Genomic DNA, 25,568 nt, shown 5'->3' with positions numbered 1-25,568 from the left:
TAATAGGTTAAGGACGTGAGTTAACTCCTCCAGACTACTGGGTACCAATTAGTGCTAATTTTGGCTGTAATGAAGAACAGACTGGAACCAGCCTAAAAACACTTAATAGAATAAATGCGAAGTCCTGTTTTTAGAGACAAGGACTTTTAGAAAATGAACATTGGTTACCCTTTCACTGTTTGGGAGAGCCCAATAAATAGTACTGTATCTGAACCAACTGAGAAATAGGATAATAACATAAGGCAGTTGGGGATAGAATTATCACTTTATTACTGATAAAGTTGATAATGAAATAACTGGCTTATGTCTGCAGGCAAGTGGGCCTCCAATAGGGAACCCCACTGGACTTGCTGTAGGCCTCCCTGGGGGCTCAAACCCCTTGAAAAACTTTCAGGACAGGGGAGCAGGCCAGGGCACATCCTTTCTGTGGACCAGTTTGCTCCCAAAGAAAGAGGAGAGTGTAAGGCATGAGTTATGGATGTCCATATTCTCCTTCCAAACTCACCCATTAGATTAAGTCACTCCTCTTCTGGGGAAACTGAGTGAGAGGGATGGAGCCCAAGACTCATTGAGGAATGGGGTTCCTACCACACAAAGAGATACATCAGGAGTGGGAAAAGAAGTTCTCCCCTCTGTAAAGCACAGAGCCCCAGAGAGAATCTATGACATTTCCAAGATTATACAGCAAGTTGGTGGCAGCGTCAGGGCTGAACCCCAGAGCTATTATATTTATTTCTGCTATAAAAATGGAGCAAAAAACAGAATGAGAGAGACCCCCTGATTTATTAGCTTTGCACTTCAAAAGGTTGGGGCTAGGGGCGCCTGGGTGGCGCAGTCGGTTAAGCGTCTGACTTCAGCCAGGTCACGATCTCGCGGTCTGTGAGTTCGAGCCCCGCATCGGGCTCTGGGCTGATGGCTCAGAGCCTGGAGCCTGTTTCCGATTCTGTGTCTCCCTCTCTCTCTGCCCCTCCCCCGTTCGTGCTCTGTCTCTCTCTGTCTCAAAAATAAATAAACGTTGAAAAAAAAAATTTTTACAAAAGGTTGGGGCTTAAGGTTGCTTGATAAATGACAAACATAATATAAAACTGTTGGTGGATAGTGGCCAGAGCACAGAAAATAGCGTATCTTTTATTCTCCAAAACTTTCTGAAGGATTGTACTCAACTCCATGAGCCACATTTCATTAGGAAGATTGATAAAATTGTAAAGTACAGAAGAATGTGATCAGGATAGTAAGAAGTTGAAACAGAAATGCAGTTTGAAAAGGCATCCTTGAGAAAAGGCAGTGGATTTATTTCTGTACAGCTCCAGAAAAGAGACAGAACAAAGCCCAGTGAGATAAAGTCACATGAAGGCAGTTTTAAGTTAATAGATGGAAGAACTTTGTAACACACACACACACACACACACACACACACACACACACACACCATCCAGCAGTGAGCGGGATGCCAACTCGATCATGTCACCCCCTTGTAAAAACCACTGGAGGGTTTCCCAGCGCTTTTAGGATGAAGTCCAAGTTCATTAGCAGAGTTTATAAGACCCTTTGTGGAAGGCCTTCCTTTTGGGTCCCAGCCCCAGCTTATTCCCACTCTCCCGCTTTCTCAGCGGCTATAGCCACACTGACCTTCTTTCAGTCCCTGGTGCACAACAAGCTCCTCCCCACCTCCAAGTCTTGAACAAGCACTCTCCCATTCATCCTTCAGATCTCAGTTCTCCCATCTTCATGGGATCTTTCCTGACCTCCTGGAGGATGCCACTTTTCTCTCTGTGCTCTCCTTCTTAGCATTTATCTTTACTTTTCTTGCTTGACCCTTTAATAAATGTGTATCTCCCCTACTCATCTGTGAATTCCATAGGGGCAGGTAGCATATTTTCAGTTAATATTCAAGAGCCCAGCACAGTGCCCAGCATAGATTTACTTGACATAGATCTACCAAAAGAGGAGGGAGAGGAAGCAGGAAAGAAGGAGGAAGAAAGAGACTCCCTGGAACTAGAAAGGTTCAAGCAGAATATACAAAGGACCATCCTTCAGGAAAAAGGTTGAAAATATTCCTGCACTGACTGAGTGGGAAGATGGACCCAGATAGAGCTATTCAGCAAATATTTGCTAGGCACATATGCTGTTCCAGATGTTAGGTGCACACGATAGAGTACTGAATCAATCCCTACGCTGATGTATAAGGAGCATTTGATTCTAAGGTCTGGTGATCAAATGAAGCAAATCCATTTAGTACAGTAAAATGGAAAAAAGCCAGAAAAAAATGAAAATGTAATAGCATTCAGCACGAGGTTTCCATCCCAAACTATAGTCATATATAATTTCATAAAAATGCATATTATCGACTTCGAATACTGGAAGTACTTATTTCTGGCAAGCCATAGCTATCATGAACAGAGAATGGGAGAAGGAGAATTCAGCTAATATCTTGTGGAAAGCAACTGTGAGAACAAAAATGAGGAACCATCCCAAGGATTCAACCTTTCTGAGTACACATTTGAAAAAAAGACCTACTGGGGCACCTGGGTGGCTCAGTTGGTTAAGCATCCGACTTTTGGTTTCAGCTCAGGTCAGGAACTCTCAGTTTGTGAGTTCGAGCCCCGTGTAGGGCTCTGCACAGACAGTGCAGAATCTGCTTGGATTCTCTCTCTCTCCCTTTCTCTCTGCCCCTCCCCCACTTGCTCTCTCTGTTTCTCTCTCAAATAAATAAACTGAAAATTTTTTTTTGAATTAATTAATTAATTATTATTATTATTATTATTATTATTTTTGGCCAAGTAAGATTTATTCCAGGAATGCAAAGTTGGTTTAACATCCACAAATCAGTGTAATACATAAGATTAATAAAATGAAGAACAAAACCACATGATCACCACAATAGAGAGAGGAAAAACAATTGATAAAACCCAACTACTTTCCTGAGAAAAAACACTTAACAAACTAGGAATACATGAAATTTCATGAACCTTTTGAGGGACATCTACAGAAAACCCATAGCTAACATCATACTTAATAGTGAAAACCTGAATGCTTTCCCCCAGAAAATAAGAAACAACACAAAGGATATCTACTCTCACAACTTCTATTCAACACTGGAAGTTTTATCCAGGGTGAACAGACAAGTAAAACAAATAAAAAACTTTCAGATTAGAATGGAAGCAGCAAAGCCATCTCTGTTTTGCAAATCATATGACCTTGTATTATAGATAATCATGAAGAATCCACACACATGCAAAAATAAGATTAATAAACAAGTTGAACAAAATTGGAGAACATCAATATTAAAAAATCATTTGGGGGGGTGCCTGGGTGGTGGAGACAATTAAGCGTCCGACTTCGGCTCAGGTCATGATCCCACGGTCTGTGAGCTGGAGCCCCACTTCAGGCTCTGAGCCGACAGCTCAGAGCCTGAAGCCGGTCCTGGACTCTGCGCCCACCTCTCTCTCTGTCCTCCCTCGCCCCCCCCAACCACACACACAAACTCACACTCTGTCTCTCTCTCTTTCTCTCAAAAACAAACATTAAAAAAAATTTTTTTTAATCATTTGGAATTCTGTACATTAACAATGAACAATTCAAAAACAAAATTGAGTAAACAATTCCATTAACAATAGAATCATACACACAAAGTAACAGATTTAACAGAAGAAATTAAATACATATACTCTGAGACTATAACACACTATTGAAAGAAATTAAAGGAAATCTACATAAGTAGAAAACATCTCATTTTCATGGATTAGAAGATAATTAGTAAGATAGCAATATTTCCCTAATCGATCTACAGATTCAATATAATCCTTAGTCAAATCCTAAGTGGCTTTTTTGTCAAAAAAAAAAAAAGTTTTTAAGTTCATTTATTTTTGAATGGGGGCATGAGTGGGGGATGGGCAGAGAGAGAGGGAGACACAGAACCAAAGCAGGCTCCAAGCTCTGAGCCAGATTGGGCTTGAACCCACAAACCATGAAACCATGACCTGAGTCGAAGTCGGCGCCCAACCAACTGAGCCACTCAGGTGCCCCACAACTGTCTTTTTTGTAAAAATTGATGAGTTGATCTTAAACTTTATTTTTTTGTTTGTCTTTTTAAATATACTTTATTGTCAGATTGGTTTCCATACAACACCCAGTGCTCATCCCAACAGGTGCCCTCCTCAATGCCAGTTACCCACTTTCCCCTCTCTCCCACCCCCCATCAACCCTCAGTTTGTTCTCAGTATTTAAGAGTCTCTTGTGGTTTGCCTCCCTCCCTCTCTGTAACTTTTTCCCCCCTTCTCCTCCCCCATGGTCTTCTGTTAAGTTTCTCAGGATCCACATAAAAGTGAAAACATATGGTATCTGTCTTTCTCTGCCTGACTCATTTCACTTAGCATAATACCCTCCAGTTCCATCCATGTTGCTGCAAATGGCCAGATTTCATTCTTTCTCACTGCCAAGTAGTATTCCATTGTATATATAAACCACACACAAAAAAATTTTTAAAACAAAAAAAAGCCCAACTGAGTTTGTTTTCACTGAGTCCTTCCAAAGAGTTCATATATGTAAGGACAGAGATGAGAAAAATTTGAATTCCCCTTTTTCCAGATGTTACCAGCAGTAAAGGACTTCATTTAGAATCTATTGCTTTTTTTTCCATGAAAAAGAATGTCTTTATTTTTTTCCATCGCTTCTTAAAATGTCACTTCCATGTTCTGAAACCATGTATTTTTTTTAATGCTTATCTAGTTTTTAGAGGGGGGGATGGGTAGAGAGAGGGGGAGACAAAGAATCTGAAAGCAGGCTCCAGGCTCTGAGCTGTAAGCACAGAGCCCATAACCAGGCTGTAACTAAAGAACGGGGAGATCATGACCTGAGCTGAAGTCAGAGGCTTAACCAGCTGAGCCACTCAGGTGACCCTGAAACCATGTATTTCTGATGAAAGAATGAAGTCAGACTCTCAGCTTCTTCTGCAAGCAGGGGTAGGCAGAATGGATCATGAAGAATGAGGCTAGAGCTGGTTCTGGGCTTAAAGGGGATCAATCAAACTCTTGGCTGATATTTCTTTGTGTAATTTGTTATTTTATTCTTTACTTGCTGGCCTATTCAGAGTTGCTTGGGGGCCTCCTCTATTATTATTAAACATATATCTGGTCTCATTTACCTTGGAACATGCTGCCCAAAGATGGCCTTGTGAGGAGGAGCTTGAAGGAAACCAGTGCCTCTATTCATGTCCTCTGCCTTTGGGACATTGAGCAGCCACTGTTTTCTCTGTCCACAATGTCTTACTACCTACACCATATACTCTTGTCCTCTTCCTGTGCAACAGCAAGATTTTGGTGCCTGGGGAGAGTTGTTGTATTTTCAGATAAGGAATAACAGATCAGATTAGTCCACAAAACCACAATAAGCAAGAATGTGGAGGGAGATTGAAGAATCAGTTTGGGGAGGAGATAATTAATGGAGTGATTTTGGAAAAGGTGGGAAGAGTGGAACACATGTGTGTTCATCTGAAAAGTCATTTTAAGACCACATTCAAGAGGTTACCTAAAAAAGCTCAGGGTCCTCTATCTTGGAAACTATACAAGTTTAGCACTTTTCTATTGTTTATATTTCTTTCTTCCTATCAAAGTAATAAAGTAAAATAATAATTCAAGAAAATTTTGCTGTTTGGCTCTCAGAATATAGCCAGCCATTCTTAATACAAATTTAAACTATACCAGCTTCATTGCACAGAAAATGTTTGGGCTCCCATTAATTAAGGCTTACATTGATTAGATTTAAGATATATAAATCTATAAATTTGTAAATATAATTTCATGAATGCCTATATAATGAAATAAATCTGACATAAATAAACAATTTATTGTTCATAGCCTATGGGTAAAATGTCTGGACATAATTTCTGTCAAAGCTCAATACTAAAATAAGGTGGAAAAGTGGCTGTCAAATTAATGGTGCAGGTATAGGAAGCCGACTTCTGTGGCTGACAGAAGCTTAAGATTCATTGTCTCATTTGACTATTTTTCAAGCCCATTAAATGACCCAACTCGGAGAAAATGTGACATTTACTAGGCATTTGAGAGTGGTTAATTTGATATGTACATCTGTGTCTTTGTACTTTTTTTTTCTAACTTTGTATTATGGAAAATTTCAAACATACACAAAAGAGAAGATAATATAATGCAACTTCATGTACCCATCATTCAGCTTCAAAATCTTGTTTCATCTACATCCCTACCTACCCACTTCTCATGCAAATGATTTTGAAGCAAAACTCCAACATTAGTTTATTTCATCTGTGTCAACATATCACAATTTTAACTCCTACTGGTGCTTACTGCCTGGGATTGAATTATTTATCAGTCATCAAAGACACATAATAAGAACAATAGCAACAACTTTCTCAATAAATATTTGTTAATAAAAATGAATGAATGTAAGGTTAGTGTTTGTTGAATGTTTACTGTGTGCCAGGCCCTGTGCTGAACGCCTTGTGCGTACTAACTCACTCAACCCTTATAACAACCCTAACCCATAAATGTTATTATCTTCACACTTCAGACAAGAAAACCAAATGGAAGGAGATTAAGGGGCGTCCCCTGAGAAAACTACAAATTAAATAAAAATGAAATTAAATTAAATTACATTTTGAATATAGAATAAAAGCAAAGCATGAATGATACTTGATATTTTACTTAGATTTAAAATGTTGGCCATTGAGAATAAAAGTAAAGGTGGCAAAACATTAAAAATTGGTGAATCTGGGTGAAGGTATATGGGGGCTCATTATACTATCATTGCAACTTGATGTTTTAAATTCTTTCCAAACAAAAAGTTAAAAAATTGCAGTGAGGTCATTTTTTTCTAAACTAACAAAATTCAAGGAAGACCTTGACTGACATTTTGTATAATGGACCAGGATTTCTCTTATGTAGGGCTCCTCTAAAATGAGAATCTTAGTCAGACTTAGGTTTCAGTCAGTTTTGGATGGGTCTGGGTTGGGGGGAGGGTGATCTCAGGAAACAGAAGGGAGGTAACAAGGAGGGTGACATACGGAAGAAGGAAAGCCCAATAATGCATTATCTGTTGATCTCTCAGTCCTGCTGGTGATACCTACCTCTTTACAGTCACAGCTGTGTGTGTGTGTGTCCTCCCAAACTCTACCAGGGTTGATCTGAGTAACCAATAGCAAACACCAGAAGTGATGGTATGTCACTTCTGAGATTAGGTCATAAAAAAGACTATGGCTTCCATTTTGGGCACTGGCCCTCATTCTTTCAGACCACTCACATTGGAGGAAGCTATGTGGTGAGGAGCCCAGGAACAGGTCCACACGGCAAAGGGAAGCCTCCTGCCAACAGCCACATGAATGTGTTGGAAGTCAATCCTGCCTCAGATGATTGCAGCCTTGGCTGACAGACTGATTGCAGCCTCGTGAAAGATCCTGGGTCAGAACCACCCAGCTAAGCTGCTCTCTGATTCCCAACCTACAGAAACTGTGAAACAAGAAACGTTTGTTATTTTAAATCAAGTTTGAGGCGATTTGGTAGCTAATCACACAGCAACATGTAACTAACACAAGACCCTTTAAGGAACACCTCAAGAAACTTCCACCAAAGATTGGGAGGCTGAGGCATTTATCTACAAAAGCCTAATCCCAGAGCAGGCACTGGAGGTGGAAAGCTATCATCATGCCAGAGCTAACTGCTGAAATTGGAGGTGGGCTGAGGGTATGAGAAGTGGGGGCACCAATAAGCATCTACTCAAGTGTCTTATGATAGTGACATTTTTAACTTTGCCAGGTTTCATGTAACATGAAGCTCTCTTTAGGAACTTTCCCTTCTTAATTTACTATGTTAGTCTTTTAAAATCTGCAAAGTTCATCTTACAGAAACATCAATCTAGGCAGAACTGGAATTTTTAAAGATTTTTTTTCTGATTAAAAAAGTAATCTGTTACGTAAAATATTTTTGAAAATACAAGAATACACAAAGAATAAAACTAAAACACTAAAAAAAGACATCACTCATAGATTATCATTAAAATTTTGTGCCATTCACTATGCTGTAAAAATGCATATACAGCTTTATCGAAACCATATCAATCATAGTTTTATAGACTGCTTTTATCACTAGCAAATATACTGAGAACAATTTCCAATGTGAAGTGATACCATTTTACTAACTAACTCTTAAATACACAATTCAATGAAAAACAACAGTCTATCTTATCAAGTTTCAATTATGTTTTCCAGTATGAGGAAGTTACCAGTTGGAGCTTTGAGCAAGTTAAGGTGTGGCATCATTTATTTAAGCAAACATTAAATAAACCCATGCCTTGCACTCTACGGAGGCACTTCTAAGTGCATACTGAAATGCCTTCTAATTGTGTTTTTCAATCACTAAAGTAACCTGAGCCAGTGGGTCAGCTTCCTATCTTCATCTACTGAGCTGTGAGTCTGGCCTGATACTCACTCCATACTTGCTGCTTGACTAGGTGCTCCTTAATGACCTCCTCTCTAGGACAGGCACATAACAGATCTAAAGCAGTTCTCCTGAATTCAGTGCTGGCTTCTACTAGAAACAAATTTGGGGGAATAAAATGCATTCTACTCCACTAATCTAGAAGAGGGATGTTTAGTTGTTTAATTCACAAAGGAAATGTATTTGAGGATCAAAAGTCATTTTAAAGGGTTAATGTGCTCCTCAATCCAAGGGTCTAATCAATCAACATGGATATGCTGTGTATGACTGGTCTACCCAATCCGGGAATCTAGATGGCAGGTGGAAAAGTCATTTGGGTCCTTCTAGTCCTGATATCCCAACTTACCAGTATCTTAAGGGATTCTGCATAAGAACTATTTATAAAATGATTAATTAAGAAAATATCAACTCTAAATGGGACAGACCATAAACAACTCACATATAAGATAAGTAGTTAAATGACAATTTTTTTTTAATTTCTTTTTCAACGTTTATTTATTTTTGGGACAGAGAGAGACAGAGCATGAACAAGGGAGGGGCAGAGAGAGAGGGAGACACAGAATCGGAAACAGGCTCCAGGCTCTGAGCCATCAGCCCAGAGCCTGACGCGGGGCTCGAACTCACGGACCGCGAGATCGTGACCTGGCTGAAGTCGGACGCTTAACCGACTGCGCCACCCAGGCGCCCCTAAATGACAATTTTTAAACAGCATAGAGTATGGGTCTCATGTTAATTATTGATTTTTCCTCAGTAGGACATAGTGCTCTGTGCTTTTGTTCTGGTCCAAATTCAGATCTTCTTCTTTTTCTCCTGAGTCAGGTTCTATGCCTCTGACTTCTATTGTACACTTCCATGTTCTAGATGGGTCCATATATGCCAGGGATAGTGCTGTGTATAAGAAACTTTCATAAATTAGACTTCATTCTCTTCAATTATCCAGAATTTCTGTCTCCCTCAAGGTCCATCAGGGTTATTTCCTTTGGTTTTAAAATTTGTGTTTCTCAAAATAATTATTAATATAATTATTATAATATTAATATATATTATATTATATACTATTATATATAATATATATTATAATAATATTATTAATATTGCCCAATGCCCATGTATCAGAATTTAGAGCCTCTTAAATACTTTCTGTAGCACGGTAGAGTGAATTACAATCCTCTAAGATTTTAAAAGAAGTAAAGAGAATATTCTAGGTTGGATATGCCTGGAATGCAGTCTCTTATTTAAGTGACTTTTCCTCTAGAGTTTTCCCTTCGTTACATACAATACAAATGCTTCCATTGCAACTCCCTACTCTAGAGGACAGAGGTCAACCTCATAGCGAACAGTTCGGCAGACTAACTCTATACGGATTCTATACGCAAGGCTCTGGTTATGTGAGTTTCAAAACTTTCTTGAATGCTCTCACTTTATACTGTTTGGAAACTTTTGTGGATCTCACAAAGTAAGAAAAAACTCTGAGACTTTTTAAGGCTTCAGTTAACACAGGATAAATCCTAAATATGTATAGAATATGGAAAATGGCAGATGAAAAAGGGTATTTACTCTTGACCAAAAAAAAAGACAAGACCAAATAAAATTCCAAGGCAAATTTAAAAAATTTTTTATTCTACTTAAATTGCTTCAATAATTCTGAAACTGAAGTTTTTTATTCCCATGAGCTCATCCTCCTCGTAGAATTTCTACATTGTGGAATGTCACTAGGAACTCTGTCTTGTCTGTGAGCTCCTATGAACTGACCACATGGACAAAGCATATGATTTTTGTAAGAATGATTCAGAGACCCCTTTGGAAAAAGACATGGTCTCACCAAGAACAAGTGAAGATGCCATGAATTGTCCACTGTTCCTGCCATGCCCCCAGTTTGTAAGAGAACCTAAGTCACTAAAATTAAAGGTATATCTGTATCAATTAAATTAAGCAGGAGACAAGGAGAGTCAAATCAGAAACATGGATTTTGTATTAATTCTACCGTAGAAATAGACTTGCACATGGTTCTCCAGGAGTCAAATAAAATGAGAATCTAAACTATGTTTACAGTACTCTAAAATTCATATAGAGCTGAGAATCATATGTTCACAAGAAATGGGCCATGCCACCAATTAAAACCGAACATATCAAAGGCAGATAGATAATCTATCTTTGGTAACTTTAAGAAATTCTTCCTAATGGCAAAAATGAATGATTATTACCTTTGGGGATAATGACACTTGAGCTAGAACTTGTGGGTCAGAATAGTTTTTGCTCACGAGAGAAGATGATCTAAATTAATTCCCATTTACCTAATAACCAATAGGCATAAGTCTTATTTACCACCCATACATGATTCTCATCCCTTAATGCATGAGACATTTTTACATATTCCTTTTCATTTATGGAACCCAGAACAAGACAGTTTATTGGTAAACATCTGATCACCACTGAGCTTCTATTTTCCCCTAGGAAAGTAAATACCTGAAATAAGTAGGAATCTTCAAGCCAGTTTGAAGAGCCAGCCCCCAGAAGCTAAGTGTTCCGAATGTCTCTGAAGGAAATGTTTGTGGAGGGAAAAAATAGAACCTCTCCATGTGTGAGTATATGTCATTATACAACAGTTTGGCTTGTCTAATGTAGCTATTAGTTAAAATATCTTGGCCTTCTTCAACAATTTCAAATTATTAAAAAATATTTTTCCGACAAAATACAGGTTTCACTAAAACGAAAATTTTATAATAATTCTCTTTCACAAAAAAAACATTGTATTTTTCTGAACTGTATAACTGAATTTGTTCAGTGATGTTTCACACTACCTGTGTCTATGATGGCCCTTTTTCTTTTTTATGTTTATGTACATCATTCCAGCTTATTTGCTTCTGTATTATTATCTTTTGTCTCTTCATTGGAAAATACTGGTATCATTATAAGAGTAGGAGTTTTAGAATCAGATCGATAGATCTTACTTTCAATTCTGCAATTTGCTATGTAAGAGACCCTGGGCCAAATCCTTAACTTCATGGAGCCCCGTTTGTTTGTTTGTTTGTTTGTTTGTTTTTAATTTGTAAAATGAGTATAATAATTAACTTATAGGGCCATTGTTAAAGACCAAATGAGAAAACATGTGAAACCTCTAACGTAGTGTCCTTGTATTAGCCACTCAATGAATGGGAGATGTTCCTTTCGTATGAGGTAGCACAGATATCCTCAATCCAAAAATTAACAACTGTCTAGACTATGAGGGAACATGTAAATATTCATTTGAGAATGACTGTTTCAATTACATATATGCAAACTAAAAATTAAATACAGTATATATTAGACTTCTAATAGCAGGCTCTGAGAAAACTATAATTTAATCGTAAGCCTCATTCCTCCAGAGTTTATAAAAAAATGGAGTCAGTGTAAAAGCCAGATAATGTCAGGCCAAAAGAGTTTTGTTTCTGATTCTCTGCCTAGCCCCATCCAGAAAAACATAGCATAGTGACATCATATGAAGGCCATAATTAGTCATCTACCTTCACTGGTAACCACTGGTGACATTGTAGAAAAAGGCATTTCTTTTTTTGAGGCATAGAGTGAATGATAATCCATAGAAATTACTGAAAAGTGCTTTATAAATATATATGCCTGGTGAAAATGATTAGCAATTGGGGAATACTTATTTAGCATGTGTGAGAGACTATAGGAAAGATGACTGAGATGGAATCTTTGCCTTGGAAGAACTTCAGTTTGCTTTGGAAGACAAGACTTGCTGTTTGAATTGATCTCATTGCATTCTGAAAAACACAATGACTTATTTTTTTTAAATGAACTAAATTCATGTAAGGAGGGGATGGACATGTTTTGTATACCTAACTTGTGCCAGGCACTGGGCATATATTATCTCCCTTAACCTTCACAGCAATGCTATGAAGTGGATATCATTATTCTCATTTTATAGGTAAGGAAACTGAGGCCCACTTGGCAAGATGACTTGAATAAGGTCATATAACTAGGATGGGTCAATCCCAAGAAGCCAAGTGGGCCAATGTCTCTGGGTCCAATGTCCATGCTATTTTCATTACCACTGAGATGGTCATAGGAAAAATGGAAGAAAAGAAATTGTGAGATAACTTTGAAAGAAAAATTTGCAAATGATTATTACTGCTTAGATATGGATGATATTAATATCCAGACTTTATTAACAAAATTACATAGTGCCTTTACTGAATTTTAATGAAATCTTTTATAAGAAAAGATATGAAAACCCATTGTAAACTGCAGATTACTATATAAATCACCATGTAAATACTTGACTTTATTCTTAGTTCAATAAAAGTCAGGGGCACCTGGATGGCTGAGTAGGTTGAGAGTCTGACTCTTGATTTCAGCTAAGGACATGATTCCAGAGTCACGGGATCAAGCCCAGTGTCTGACTCTCCACTTAGCTTGGAGTCTGCTTGAGATTCTTCCTCTCTCCCTCTGCCCCTCCCTGCACTTGCTGTCTCTCTCTTTAAAAAAAAAAGAGTCTTACTATAGACTATGTGTGATTGATAAAACATATGTAACTATGTATTTATTCAAATAAATAAAGCTATGATACAAAGTATTTTTCTTTAATCAGAAATGAATTTGTAATAAACAACTAAGGAAAATTACAAAAATTCTACCGTGTTCCAGAACTCTTATTGATGATATTGATGGTCTTTGAAAATAACACGTGTTGGTGAGGATGTGGAGAAATCGGAACCCTTGAGTAATGCTGGTAGGAAGGTAAAATGGTGCACCACTGTGGAAAACAGTATGGTGGTTCCGCAGAAAATTTAAAATATAATAACCATATAATCCAGCAATTCTGCTTCTTGATATACATCCAAAGAATTTGAAAGCAGGGTCTTGTAGAGATAGCTGTACATACATAGTCATGGCAGCATTATTCACAAGAGCCAAAAGGTAGAAGCAGTCAAAGTATCCAATGATTGGTGAACAGATAAACAAAGTGTGGTATATCCATATAATAAACTATTATTCATTTCCTTTATTAAAAAAGGAAATTTTGACACATGCTACAACATGGGTAAACCTTGAGGACATTATCTTAAGTGAAATAAGGCAGTTGCAAAAAGACAAACACTGTATAAATCCACTTACATGAGGTATATAGAGAAGTCAAATTCAGAGAAACAGAAACACAGGAGCTATGGGGAGGAAGAAACGGAGAATTGTTTAATGGATATAGGATCTTAGTTTTATAACATGAAAACGTTCTGGAGATTGGTTATACAACAATGTGAATATATTTACAACAACTGTACACTTAAAAATGGTTAAGATGGTAAGTTTTATGTTAAGCATATTTACCACAATTAGAAAATATATGATGAAAATTAATAGAGTAGAGAGATACATGAATAATGATCATCATATGAATGAATTAATGTAAAAACATTTATAGTGTGAAGGGTTTCTTTTTCTATGTTTTTTTGGTTGGGGGGAGGTAGTGGCTTATAAAGAAAATATTATATACAATTTCGCCCCTTGACATTGCATTAAATTAACCTAGTAGGTACTTTTGGAACATTAAGAAGGGAGTAAAATTCTTTTATATATTGCCATTAATTAAATAGCAGCCTTAAATAAGCAGAAATACCACAAATCCTTTGTGTTTTCACAATCACTCAAAAGTAAATTCAAGAATAGAAATCAAGGAGAAAAATATTCAAATGAAGTTATGTAAGGATTATACATTACAAGGCTAATCTACCTGTTACAGAGGTCAAGCTCATTTCCTTTCAGTATAATGATGTAGGATTTGCCCTACTAGGTTGCTTAGGTCTATCTTGCTTCTATACTTTTCAGCAGGATAGTTAGAGAGGAATTATTTTGAACTTAACAACATGACAGACCTGAGTGTGAATAAGAATCACCTGGAGAATTTGTGAAACTTGCACATCTCTGGGCACCCTCTCCTTCCACCAGATTCTGATTCAGCAGGTCTAAAGTGAGGCAGAGGAATTTGCATTTTAGCCACACTACAGTCAACAGGGGGAGATTCTTTTTTTTTTTTTATGTTTATTTATTTATTTTTGAGAGAGACAGAGAGACAGAGACAGAGAGAGAGAGAGCGTGCACAAGTGGGGGAGGGGCAGAGAGACAGGGAGACACAGAATCCGAAGCAGGCTCCAGGCTCTGTCTGAGCTGTCAGTGCAGAACCCAACACAGGGCAGAACCCACAAACCAAGAGATCATGACCTGAGCCGAAGTGGGAAGCTCAACCAGCTGAGCCATCCACATAAGCCTGTAGGGGGAGGTTCTGATGCTTGAAGTTCACAGACCATACTTGGAGATAAACTGCATTGCAAATGATTTAAGTAAAAATAACTATCCCACATGTAGCTTGAATGTCCAGATACAGCTGCTAAATGGTCAATTTAATAAGAAGATTCTTTTTAGTATCAAAAGGAAAATCCATATCTTGTGATATTTATCTTCTAAACAAGGTCTCCAACAAATTGATCATGAGTCGCAGGTCAGACTTGAGGGCTTAGATGGCTGAGTCTGTGAAATGAACTTGAAGATTCCCAGCAGTCAGCAGTGTTGCCCATTAGCTCTTCTGCTGGAAACTTCTCTACTCTCCCCAAATCCATAACAGATCATTTTAAGAAATTTAAGTTAGTTTGGGTATGTCTGCTGTGTCCTCTGAAATGACCAAAGGATATGGAGGAAAGAAGGCAGTCCTGTCAATGAATTTTAGAGCTAAAAGTTGATGCTTAGGGTTAGAGGTCTAACACTTTAAATTTACAGATAAGAAAACAGGCAGCAAAAAGTAAGCAAAAATATAAGCAACTTATTGAAAACCACATTAGTGGGTTTTCCTGGACCCTACCTCAAATAATAGTCTCATACCTATTTTATTTCATTTCATTTCATTTCATTTCATTTCATTTCATTTCATTTCATTGAGAGAGAGAGAGTAGAAGAGAGGGGCAGAGGGAGAGAGAGAGCGAATTCCAAGCAGGCGCTATGCTCAGCACAGAGCCTGATGTGGGGCTTGATCCTGTGACCCTGGGATCACGACCGGAGCCAAAATCAAGAGTCAGATGCCAGCCAGGCACCCCAGTATCACCCTTTTAATTCCTTCTATAATGTTGGGCTGCTATCCTTCCAAACACAATTATATACAAGGAGCAAACCAATTATATACATCTTTTATATTGCATGAATGGCAAAAGGAATTCTCACAGGGATCCAGCAATCTGCCTGACAATTATGTTATTTAAAATTTTAAACTAACCTCTTTTTTTTCCATGTCTTCACTGGTCATGAATAATGACAGAGATGCAAATTTACTAACTAAAATTTCACATGTTATGGAAATAAGCCTGGTAGGTGAACAACAACAAAATGGTGACAAATACTCTCACATTTGAAGGAAACGCACTGATCTTTTTGTTGATAAAGTATACCGTTTGTTTTTCATTGCTCCTAGGTTTTTATACTGTTTCAGTCAGTGGCTGATTTGATAAATAACTATCAATTGTAGCAATAATAACAGTCTGACAGGAAGAAAAGCAGCAGCCATTTTATACAGTCAAGGACCAGAAAATGAAATCTATGCTCTTTTTGCAATTGAATAAGCAGATCACAATGAAAATGGCATAAGTATCAATAAAATTAAAAATTAATTGATTCCTAGATTCAAGGCTGGGTGCTTCTTGTAAGCCACTCATACCCTTTCATGAAATAAATCAAAACAAAAATAAATGCATGCACACACATACTCATTCATACATGTATATATAACTATTTTTCTCTTTCATTTCATGATCCTTCATTCAATCCACTCAACAAATATTTCTTGGGGGTGCCTGGGTGGCTCAGTCAGTTAAGCATTGACTTTGGCTCAGGTCATGATCTCATATTTCATGAGTTTGAGCCCTGTGTCAGGCCTGCATTGACAGTGTGGAGCCTGCTTGAGACTCTCTGTCTATCTGTCTGTCTGTCTGTCTCTGCCTCTCCCCAACTTGCTTTCTCTCTCTCTCAAAATAAATAAATAAATAAACTTAAAAATAAATATTTATTGAGTGCCTACCAAGTGCCAGGCCTAGTGTGAGTAACATAGGAGCCAGCAAAACATACCAGGTTGCTGGCCTTGTGAAGCTGATACCCCAGAGGGAGGAAGACAGACAATGGTAAGAAAACCAACAGATATGCAAGATAATGTCAGAAAGTAATAAAATCTCTGAAAGGTTTGATAAAATCATGTGGCAGACTGGGTGGAAAGAGGTCATTTTGATGGGAGGGCCTGTCTGAGAGGCGGTATATGAGCCTGAGATGGGAACAATGAGAAAGGGCCTGCCAGCATGAAGTGTGTGGGAAGAGCATCCGGGCAGAGCAAACAGCAAGTACAGTGGTCAGCTTGGAGGCAAGAATAAACTGGCCAGTGAGCACAGGGAGTGGGCCAAGTGAGTGGGGGATGAAGTTGGCAAGGGAGGCAACTGCTGTATCATGCTGGGCTCTAGGGATTATTCTGATGCTACGTAAGCAGTAAGAGTCAGTCAGAGCTTGGATCTTATATCCCTTTGTTCTTCACTCTGGTTCAATGGGGAGCATGGGAGAGAATAGCCACTCACCCACATAAAACACAAGCTGACCAAGCTCTGAAAGCATGGAAGAAGTGACCACGTCACATCTCTCACTGTGCCTTCCTGGATGTGGCTGCTTCCTGGGGTTCTCTTTTTCTTTTCCTTTTCTTTTCCTTTCCTTTTCTTTTCTTTTCTTCTCTTTTCTTTTCTTTTCTTTTCTTTTCAAGTTTATTTATTTATTTTGAGAGAGAGAGAGAGAGAGAGAGAGAGAGAGAGAGAGAAAGAGAGAGAATCCCAAACAGGCTCCATGTGAGTTTGGAGATCATGACCTGAGCTGAAATCGAGTCAGACGCTTAACTGACTGAGCCACCCAGGCACCCCTGGGGCTCTCTTGCTCTGATTTCTATCACTCCCATCTTGTCTAAGTCCCTGAAGTATGGTGTTCCATACATGGACAAAGAAATACTCCTGCCCTTGTTTCTCTTTGGCAAACACTCCCGCCCTTATATGAGATGAGTAAACATTTTTAAAGGAATAGGTTACTAAATGTCAAGGGGAAAATAGACTTCCAATTTATAGGTTTCTGAATATGAGATCCATCCATGCTCATTTATCCAGGCTCAGTGGACTGGCACAGATCCTCAAATATCTTGCCCAGCTTTTGTTGGACCCAAATCCCACCTGTCATTTGGCATTGGATATTGGAGACCTGTCTGGTTTCATGATCCTGCAAGATGGTCTAACTGTTCAGTCTGTGTCATTCTGAAACAAGTTCCCAAAAGAATTTAATTAAACTTTGATTATGTAGTAAGGGAAACTGTTTCCTTCTGATATATAAAAGAAGACATGCACCTACCCTTCAGAGTTTACTGTGGGGATAATAAATTAAATTAACTCCATAGACCTCTCAGGAGGATTGACTTAATTGCATTATTCTCAACTTTCATATTTTAAGTATCTAAACAAGTAAAAGGCAATTCAAGGCCATCTGAATCAGGTGCAGAATGTGACTTTTAAGACTGGAATTATAAAAGTTCAGAGGGGAAAAACGGCATGGGGCAGTGTGGGTCAGCATAAAGGCCTCACAGAGGAAGTAGATTTTGAGTTGGGCCCTAGTACTTCACTAGTATATATCCTAATGACAAAAAGAATTGCAAAGTAATCTTAAATTGCATTCAGGAATCTTATGTTAGTAATAATAATGGCATCATTATTTTGAAAGTATTCCATATACTGTACGATAAAACAAATAAATATCTTGTTAGTGTCATTAGGAACCAAGATTTTGATTATAATATAATACAAGAATAAAATCAAACATGTTAAGTAATCTTAGCCTTGAACTAGAGATACCAGTATGAACTATGGGATTGTTTCCTGTTAAAGAAAAGCACATGTTTTCTAGCTCTCTACACTGTAAAGGCCTAGAAGCAATGATAAATCAATATCAAAGAGCACCCTTAGTTCTCAGATTGTGATTTCTAGGTATTATTTCTTACCAAATGGAACTAGATATATTAAAGGAAGAAATATCTAGCTCCAGGTCTGGAGGAGGAAAGATACAAAATGAGGCTGGGACATCTTATTATGTCAGAAAGAAAGGAAACATTTCAAAACTACTGGGTTATCCCCAAAGGCATAGGAACCAATACGGAGTTAAAGTGATTTTATTTCAAGGGTTACAATTAGGCACCAAAAGAGTGATGACTGCAATAGATTGATATACCACTATTAGAGAGCTGAGGTCATATGATAACCAGGTAAGCTTAATTCCAAAAGGTAAAGATGCCCTCCAAAGACAGATGAGCTAACAGAGTGTGGGAGGATGAGGTAGCTGTCCAAAAAGCAGGTAAAAAGAAAACAGCTGAAATTTCAAAGAATTAATAAAGTCTGAGTGTGGACTAGCTTAACACTTAAGAATCTCTAGGAACCCCATACACATAAGGCGTCTGAACTTTCTCACCAGCTATTTCCATGGGCATCTACTTCAAAACTCATCTACTTCAAAGACCTTTGTCTCATAAAAAGCAAAAACATTAGCTTCCAGCAGAAGAAAAGGAAACATTCCACCTCATGGTTCCAAAGACCTGATGCCTTTGGAAGAGAAATAGGAAACCTTTCAACCTCCCACATTGCAGGAGCATGTTCTTTACCGCTAGGGAAGATATAGAAATAAAGGCTATATACTGCTGGAAATGGGGAAGAAAACCTAGTCAGGTCTAGGTTCCTACGCTGATATAAAGAAAAGGTCTTCAACTGTTGGAGGTGAGGTGAGAAACTTGCTCCTACCAGACTTCCCCACCAACACAAAGCAAAGTGCATTGCCATGAAAGTGCAGAAAGGCTAAGAAAATCTTAGCGCCTAGGCCCAGGCACACAGCACTTATCCATCACTGAAAACAGAGCAGGAGAACTGAGAAAGCCCATGTCCGCACCATAATTATTGCACTAAGTAACAAGCCATAACAATATGCCACTTTATGGGAAATGGGGGCACAAGAGCAAGAAGAGAGGAACTCTTTGCAGCACAAGTATGGAGGGCCCTCTGAAGGCTGAGGGTAGAGCAGGAAAATTAAGAAAAAAACCCTTTTTTCATGTCAGGTTCCATACCAACCACAAGTATCACTAATTCTCTGATGGAGGAATTTGAAGTCTATGTTGTACTTAAGATAAGTACAGCAATAATAAACCCAGCTAAACTACTGACTAACCTGACAGAAGAAGGAACACATCCATTTCCAGATGTAACTACCTCTTACCTTTGTCTCTGATGTTGTTTTACACAAAAAGCAACTAAAACCAAGTCATTGCCAAGAGCTAAAGCAGGCAACAGAGGCAGAAACAGAGATGCCACCGAGGTTAAAACTAACGGATAGAGATTGAAATAATTATGGTTAATATGTTAAATTTTCTAGTAGAAACAGTAGCCAGCTTGAATAATAGATGGAGAATTTTAGCAAAGAGGGAATATATATAAAACAAATAGAAATTCTAGAAATAAAAAAAGCACAGTATCTGAGTTGAAAAATTCTTTCAGTGGACCAGTAGGCAAGTGAATGTAGCAGAAATGAAAGAATCAGTGAACTTGAAGATAAATCAGCAGAAATTATCCCAATTTAAACACAAGGTGAAAACAAAGTGGGGGAGAAAACAAACAGCAATAACAAAAACAACAAAAAAACCCAGAACCCAGGACATCCAGGAGTTCTGGGGATGATATTGAATGGTCTAATATGCAAGTAATGGATGTTCAACAGAAATATTTGAAGGGATAATGGCTGAGAATTTTTCCAAAATTAATAACAACAACAAACACAAATCCAAAAAGTTCAGAGAACTCCAAGTGAGAAAAACTGGAAAAAAAATATACTGGATCAAATTACAGCCAAAAGGCCAAAAACCAAAGGAAAAAAAATATTGAAGACAGGAAGAAAAAAAAAGCATTACATACAGGGAACAAAGATATGAATGACTGCAGACTGTCAGAAACTATGTAAATCAAAATGTAATATAGAAACATCTTCAAAATATTTAAAGAAACAATAACATAAAGTTAACCTGTAATTCCAGAAATCTATATCCAGTTAAAAAATGAAGGTGAGAAATGGGACCTCTGGAATGATGGAGTAAGGACCTCAGCTGTCTGGCAAAACGATTCGACTGGTGAAAAACAATTTTCATTTATTTAAAGACTCTGGAAATTGTCATAAGAGCATACAGCAAATGGAGAAACATTCTTTCAAGGAAATCTGCTAAATATCAGTAAAAATAGTAGTATTTTAACCATAGGCTACTTCGCTATTCCCCCAGCTCTTCATTACAGAAGCTCTATTCGGTGCAGCCAAGAAAATGGTAGTTTCATCTCCCTGCCAGCTCCCAGTTTGGGACTACAGTTCCATCCCAGGATGGGCAGGGTGCAGATGTTTCTCATCTATTCTAGGAAGCTCTATTCTAGGCAGGTGTGGCTAAGAGGTTCAGGTCTCTCCTCCTCCACCCAGCCCCCCATTCATAAGGCAGAAGCTCCACCCCAGACACAGAAGGCCAAATATACTGGGTCCCCAATCACTCCCACCCCAGTTCACTCATAGGGTGGAGGTTCCATGCCTTGAGGGGCACACCAAGAAGACCAAGGCTGCCAACTTCTCCCTCTGCCACCTCAGTGCATACTCATAGAGCAAGGGTGTCCTTCTAGGGAAAGCAGGGTCTCACATCCAATTATGGTAGAGTGGTACAGGGGTTCTGCCCTGGAGGAAAGGCAGGCCATGTTGACAAAGAGCTGTGCAGCTCTGTCTCAAAAGACTGACTTTATTTGGAACTGAGAGCAAAGAACTCCATGCCTAAGGGCATTGTAGAAAAACAATACAGATCTTAGTGGAGGGCAATTAAGAAGTGGCTGGCAGCTCCTTGATGTAGCAAAACAGCAGAGCAGCTAGAAGTTTAATGGAGAGAATCAAGGAAAGAGGCAGCCAACAAGAGGTGTCCTGGGTCAGAGTCAACTCTGGGGGTTGGGAAGGCTGTGCATATACACTAGGCTGACCCCACTCCGAGCCATCAGGACATAGGGCAAACTTGAAAGCATTCCCCAAGTTGAACACAGATTCATCAACACAGGGCAGAAATCACTGGCACAAGGGTCTTAAACATAACCTCTGACCAAACAGACTGAACAATAAGCTGCTTTTAGGGACAACTCCTAGGAAAACAGGCTTAAATATAACACCACAGTCATCCCTTGGCAGTCTGACAGGTTGTACTTGCCAAAGGTTCTATCCTCGGTAAGAGCAAATACATCTAGAAATAAGAAGCTTAATTCTCCTTGTTGAAACCAAGGGAAGAGATCTCTCCTGCTTCTTCTTCTTCTTTTTTTTTTTTTAAGGTCATTTACTTTAGAAAACTTACAAGTGTGAGTACTTTCTCCTCTCTTTGAAATGTATATAAATCCTTTTGGAGACTAGATCAGCCTTTTCTACTCTGTGACCCAGGAATGTCTTTTCTCAAGATGGGAGCCATCTCTGAAATGTACATATCAAGGGAGAGAGCACTCCTGTCTCCCAGTTTCTGCAGGCAAGTAGGAGCCTAAATTCAGGGGGGCCTCGTTCCACGTTGCAAAACTACATCCTGTCATAAAGAGATAAGAAGTTTGTTTTCCTCCTGGATAAAACCCTTTAGTCAACACAAATGGTCACTCCAATTACCAGCTAAAACGAGTGTGAACTACGTGCACCAAAGGTGCTGTGGAGTCCTCTTACTTGACAAGACGTGCATTGTGGTATCTGCTTGACTACATATAAGGGTGAGATCTCTTTCAGCCTTTTGCAATCCCTTAATGGATTGCCTGTGATGTACATCACAGTCTGGCTTAATGCTTATTCAATAATAAAACTGTTGGGGTGCCTGGCTGTCTCAGTTGGTTAAGTGTCCGACTTTGGCTCAGGTCATGATCTCACGGTTCGTGAGTTCAAGCCCCGTGTTGAACTCTGTGCTGACAGCTCAGAGCCTGGAGCCTGCTTCAGATTCTGTGTCTCACTCTCTCTCTGTCCCTCCCCTGTTCATGCTCTGTCTCTCTCTCTAAACATTAAAATAAAAATAAAAATAAACATTAAAAAATAAAATAAACATAAAAAAATATAACAAAACTTATTTTCTCTCTCTACTATACCTGTGGAGAAGTTTTCTCAGTTGAGAGATTTTGTTTTTAATTATATTGCCCTAACCGCTTTCAGGAGCAATCAGGGAGGGAAGCTCCAAGCTACCAGCTCCTGGCTGAAAAGGTACAACGACAACAAAAGTTAACTCCCTGAATTTGAGCAGTAGAGCGGCTTCCAAGCCACACACACATCCAATGGTAAAAGCTAAACCTCTAAGTGGCTTAGAAGGCTTAAGCACAAACTTTGACCAATTCTGTCCTTTTTCAAGATTGTTTTGGCTATTCTGAGTCCTTGGAATTTCTCAAGGATATTTTGAAAACAACTTAAGCAAAGCACCTATTAAGGAATGGTCATATAACCTCAAACCTAACAGGACATCAGCAAACACCACAATGTGTATAGTAAATTTTAAAATAGTTTTACAAACTACTTGCTCTGTTTATGAATGAGCAAACATGTACTCTTCCGGGCAGCTCTCTTTCTTCACTGCCTATCCAACTCTTCTCCATTCGTTAAGATTCAGTTCACATTCTATCTGGCCGCTCCAGGTCACATTACTGCCCTTCCCTAAACAGCTACCTCTCTACCGTTTATGTACATTATGCACATTATGTACATTATTTATGTAAATAAGTAAATATGGTTTTATTCTCCAATTGTGGCAGCAAAACTTCTCAAGGATAGAGACAATGCCATACTCTTTCTTTTTTTTTCTCCCTACTTGCTTTAGCTTGAACGTTCAATCTACATTTGTTGAATAATAGTCTTTTAAGTTTTTCTCAAACTAGGGCACCTGAGTGGCTCAGTTGGTCTGATTTTGGCTCAGGTTGTGAACTTGTGGTTTGTGGGTTGGAGCCCCGCTTTGGGCTCTGTGCTGCCAGCTCAGAGTCGGGAGCCTGCTTCAGATTCTGTGTCTCCCTCTCTCTCTGCCCTTCCCATACTCGTTCTCTCTCTCTCTCTCTCTCTCTCTCTCTCTGTCTCAAAATAAATAAATTAACATTTTTAAAAATTTAAAGTTTTTCTCAAACCATGTGATACATTTATATCTTAAACAAAAAATATATTTTCTTAATCAGACAATCTAGCCTAATGTTGGGCACAGTAGTATGCAACTAATAGCTTTGTTAAATTTAATTAGGAGGTGAGGGGTTACAACTAATATCCTGTACATTTTTCTTTGTGCCAGGTAATGACCTTGGTGCTTTGTATGAATAATTTTATTTAATTAAATGTAATAAAATGTGAATCACATGTAAACATTATTACACATTTGGAATCTGAAAATAAGATAGGTTATTTTTATCAATTTAAAAGTGTTGGTTAAACTAATTTACACAAGTGACCATTCCTCAGAATCCGAAATTGCTGTTTTGACCCCACCTCACACCACAAAAATATCAAGCTTAAAATATTCAATTCACTTTATAACATTGCTAGGAATATTCTCCATTAATTTATAGTGATAATTATTTTTAAAATATACTTACAAAAGATATTATAATTGTTCTGAAAAGGCTTTCATTTTATGCATTTAAATTATGCCATGTAGTAAATAATAATTTACTTCAAAGCAATTATTTTATCTCTTTCTGTGGTATCTTCCCTTGTTCCTGATAGTTTGTTTTGTTCATATTAGATTCAGATGACTGTCAAAATATGTAACCGTGGATGCCAGAAATAGTTTTAAAATCAGGACAGAGAGTAGAAATTTTTTTACTATTTTTCTACAAAAATAGTTACTGGAACATATTTTCTACAAAAATAGTTATTTGCTAAAAATATTCATCGTGAAATGTGGTAGAATGATTTAATGTTGGAACAACGGCTTTAACTCAAATACTGTTGGCATCAGTAAGTGCATGAGTCATTAAATGGAATAAAAAAGGTATAGCACTTGTCATTATTGAATTATTAACAAATTTCAGAAAGATACAAATTTAAACAAAGTAGCTTATAGTATACTTGTATGCCTCATAATATTTGGCACATTATAACACTTAATAAATGGAACCTTTTTAAAATCACATTACTCGGGGCACCTGGGTGGCTCAGTCGGTTAAGCATACGACTTCGGCTCAGGTCATGATCTCGCGGTCCGTGAGTTCGAGCCCCGCGTCAGGCTCTGTGCTGACAGCTCAGAGCCTGGAGCCTGTTTCAGATTCTGTGTCTCCCTCTCTCTCTGACCTTCCCCCGTTCATGCTGTCTCTCCCTGTCTCAAAAATAAATAAACGTTAAAAAAAATAAAATAAAATAAAATCACATTACTATATGACTGTCAACATTTCCAATGGTGAGATTGAATGAGTGATAGGGATAAGTTACTTACATGTTAGTCTTTTATAACAGGCTCAACTATCACCTTCTGCAAATATTTACTCGTGCATATACCTATCATCTGGATCTCTGCCTTCATGTTTACATAGTGTTCTCCCTGTGTTAGTGCCTGTCTCTAAAATTTCCCTTTTTATTTTTTTAAAAAATTTTTTAATGTTTATTTATTTTTGAGACAGAGAGAGGCAGAGCATCAACAGGAAAGGGTCAGAGAGAGAGGGAGACACAGAATCTGAAACAGGCTCCAGGCTCTCAGCTGTCAGCACAGAGCCTGATGTGGGGCTCGAACTCATGGACCACGAGATCATGACCTGAGCCGAAGTTGGATGCTTAACTGACTGAGCCACCCAGGCGCCCCTAAATTTTCCCTTTTTATAAGGACACCAGTCATATTGGATTAGGGTCCACTCTAAAAATTTCATTTTAACTTACCTCTGTAATGACCCTATATCCCAATAAGGTCATATTCGGAGGTACTGGGGGTTAAGACTTCAATGTATAAATTTGGGGGGAACACAACCCAATCAACAACACTAGGGTTATTGCCACTAATACAGCTTTTTGGATGTCCTA

The 25,568-nt window shown here is 38.3% G+C and overlaps 1 protein-coding gene across 10 annotated transcripts in view; it reads right to left on the bottom strand.

Annotated features, from left to right (window-relative positions):
• NMU (neuromedin U) overlaps positions 1-25,568 on the bottom strand; it is a 121,671-nt gene that overhangs the window by 84,589 nt on the left and 11,514 nt on the right. For 2 of the 10 annotated variants that reach the window (XM_045474011.1, XM_045474010.1), the window contains exons 1-2: positions 13,103-13,269; positions 12,414-12,504 (exon numbers count right to left, since the gene is read on the bottom strand). The exons of 1 other annotated variant lie outside the window; for it this stretch is intronic. The gene's annotated coding sequence lies outside the window, so the exon portion shown is untranslated. Of the gene's footprint in view, positions 1-12,413; positions 12,505-13,102; positions 13,270-25,568 lie in introns of those variants that run through there. 7 more of the 10 variants (XM_045474006.1, XM_045474014.1, XM_045474017.1 and 4 more) reach the window with 6 other exon arrangements.

Source organism: Leopardus geoffroyi, chromosome B1 (genome assembly GCF_018350155.1).
Source record: "Leopardus geoffroyi isolate Oge1 chromosome B1, O.geoffroyi_Oge1_pat1.0, whole genome shotgun sequence".
NCBI classification, from domain to species: Eukaryota; Metazoa; Chordata; class Mammalia; order Carnivora; family Felidae; genus Leopardus; species Leopardus geoffroyi.
This window is presented reverse-complemented; position numbering and strand designations above follow the sequence as displayed.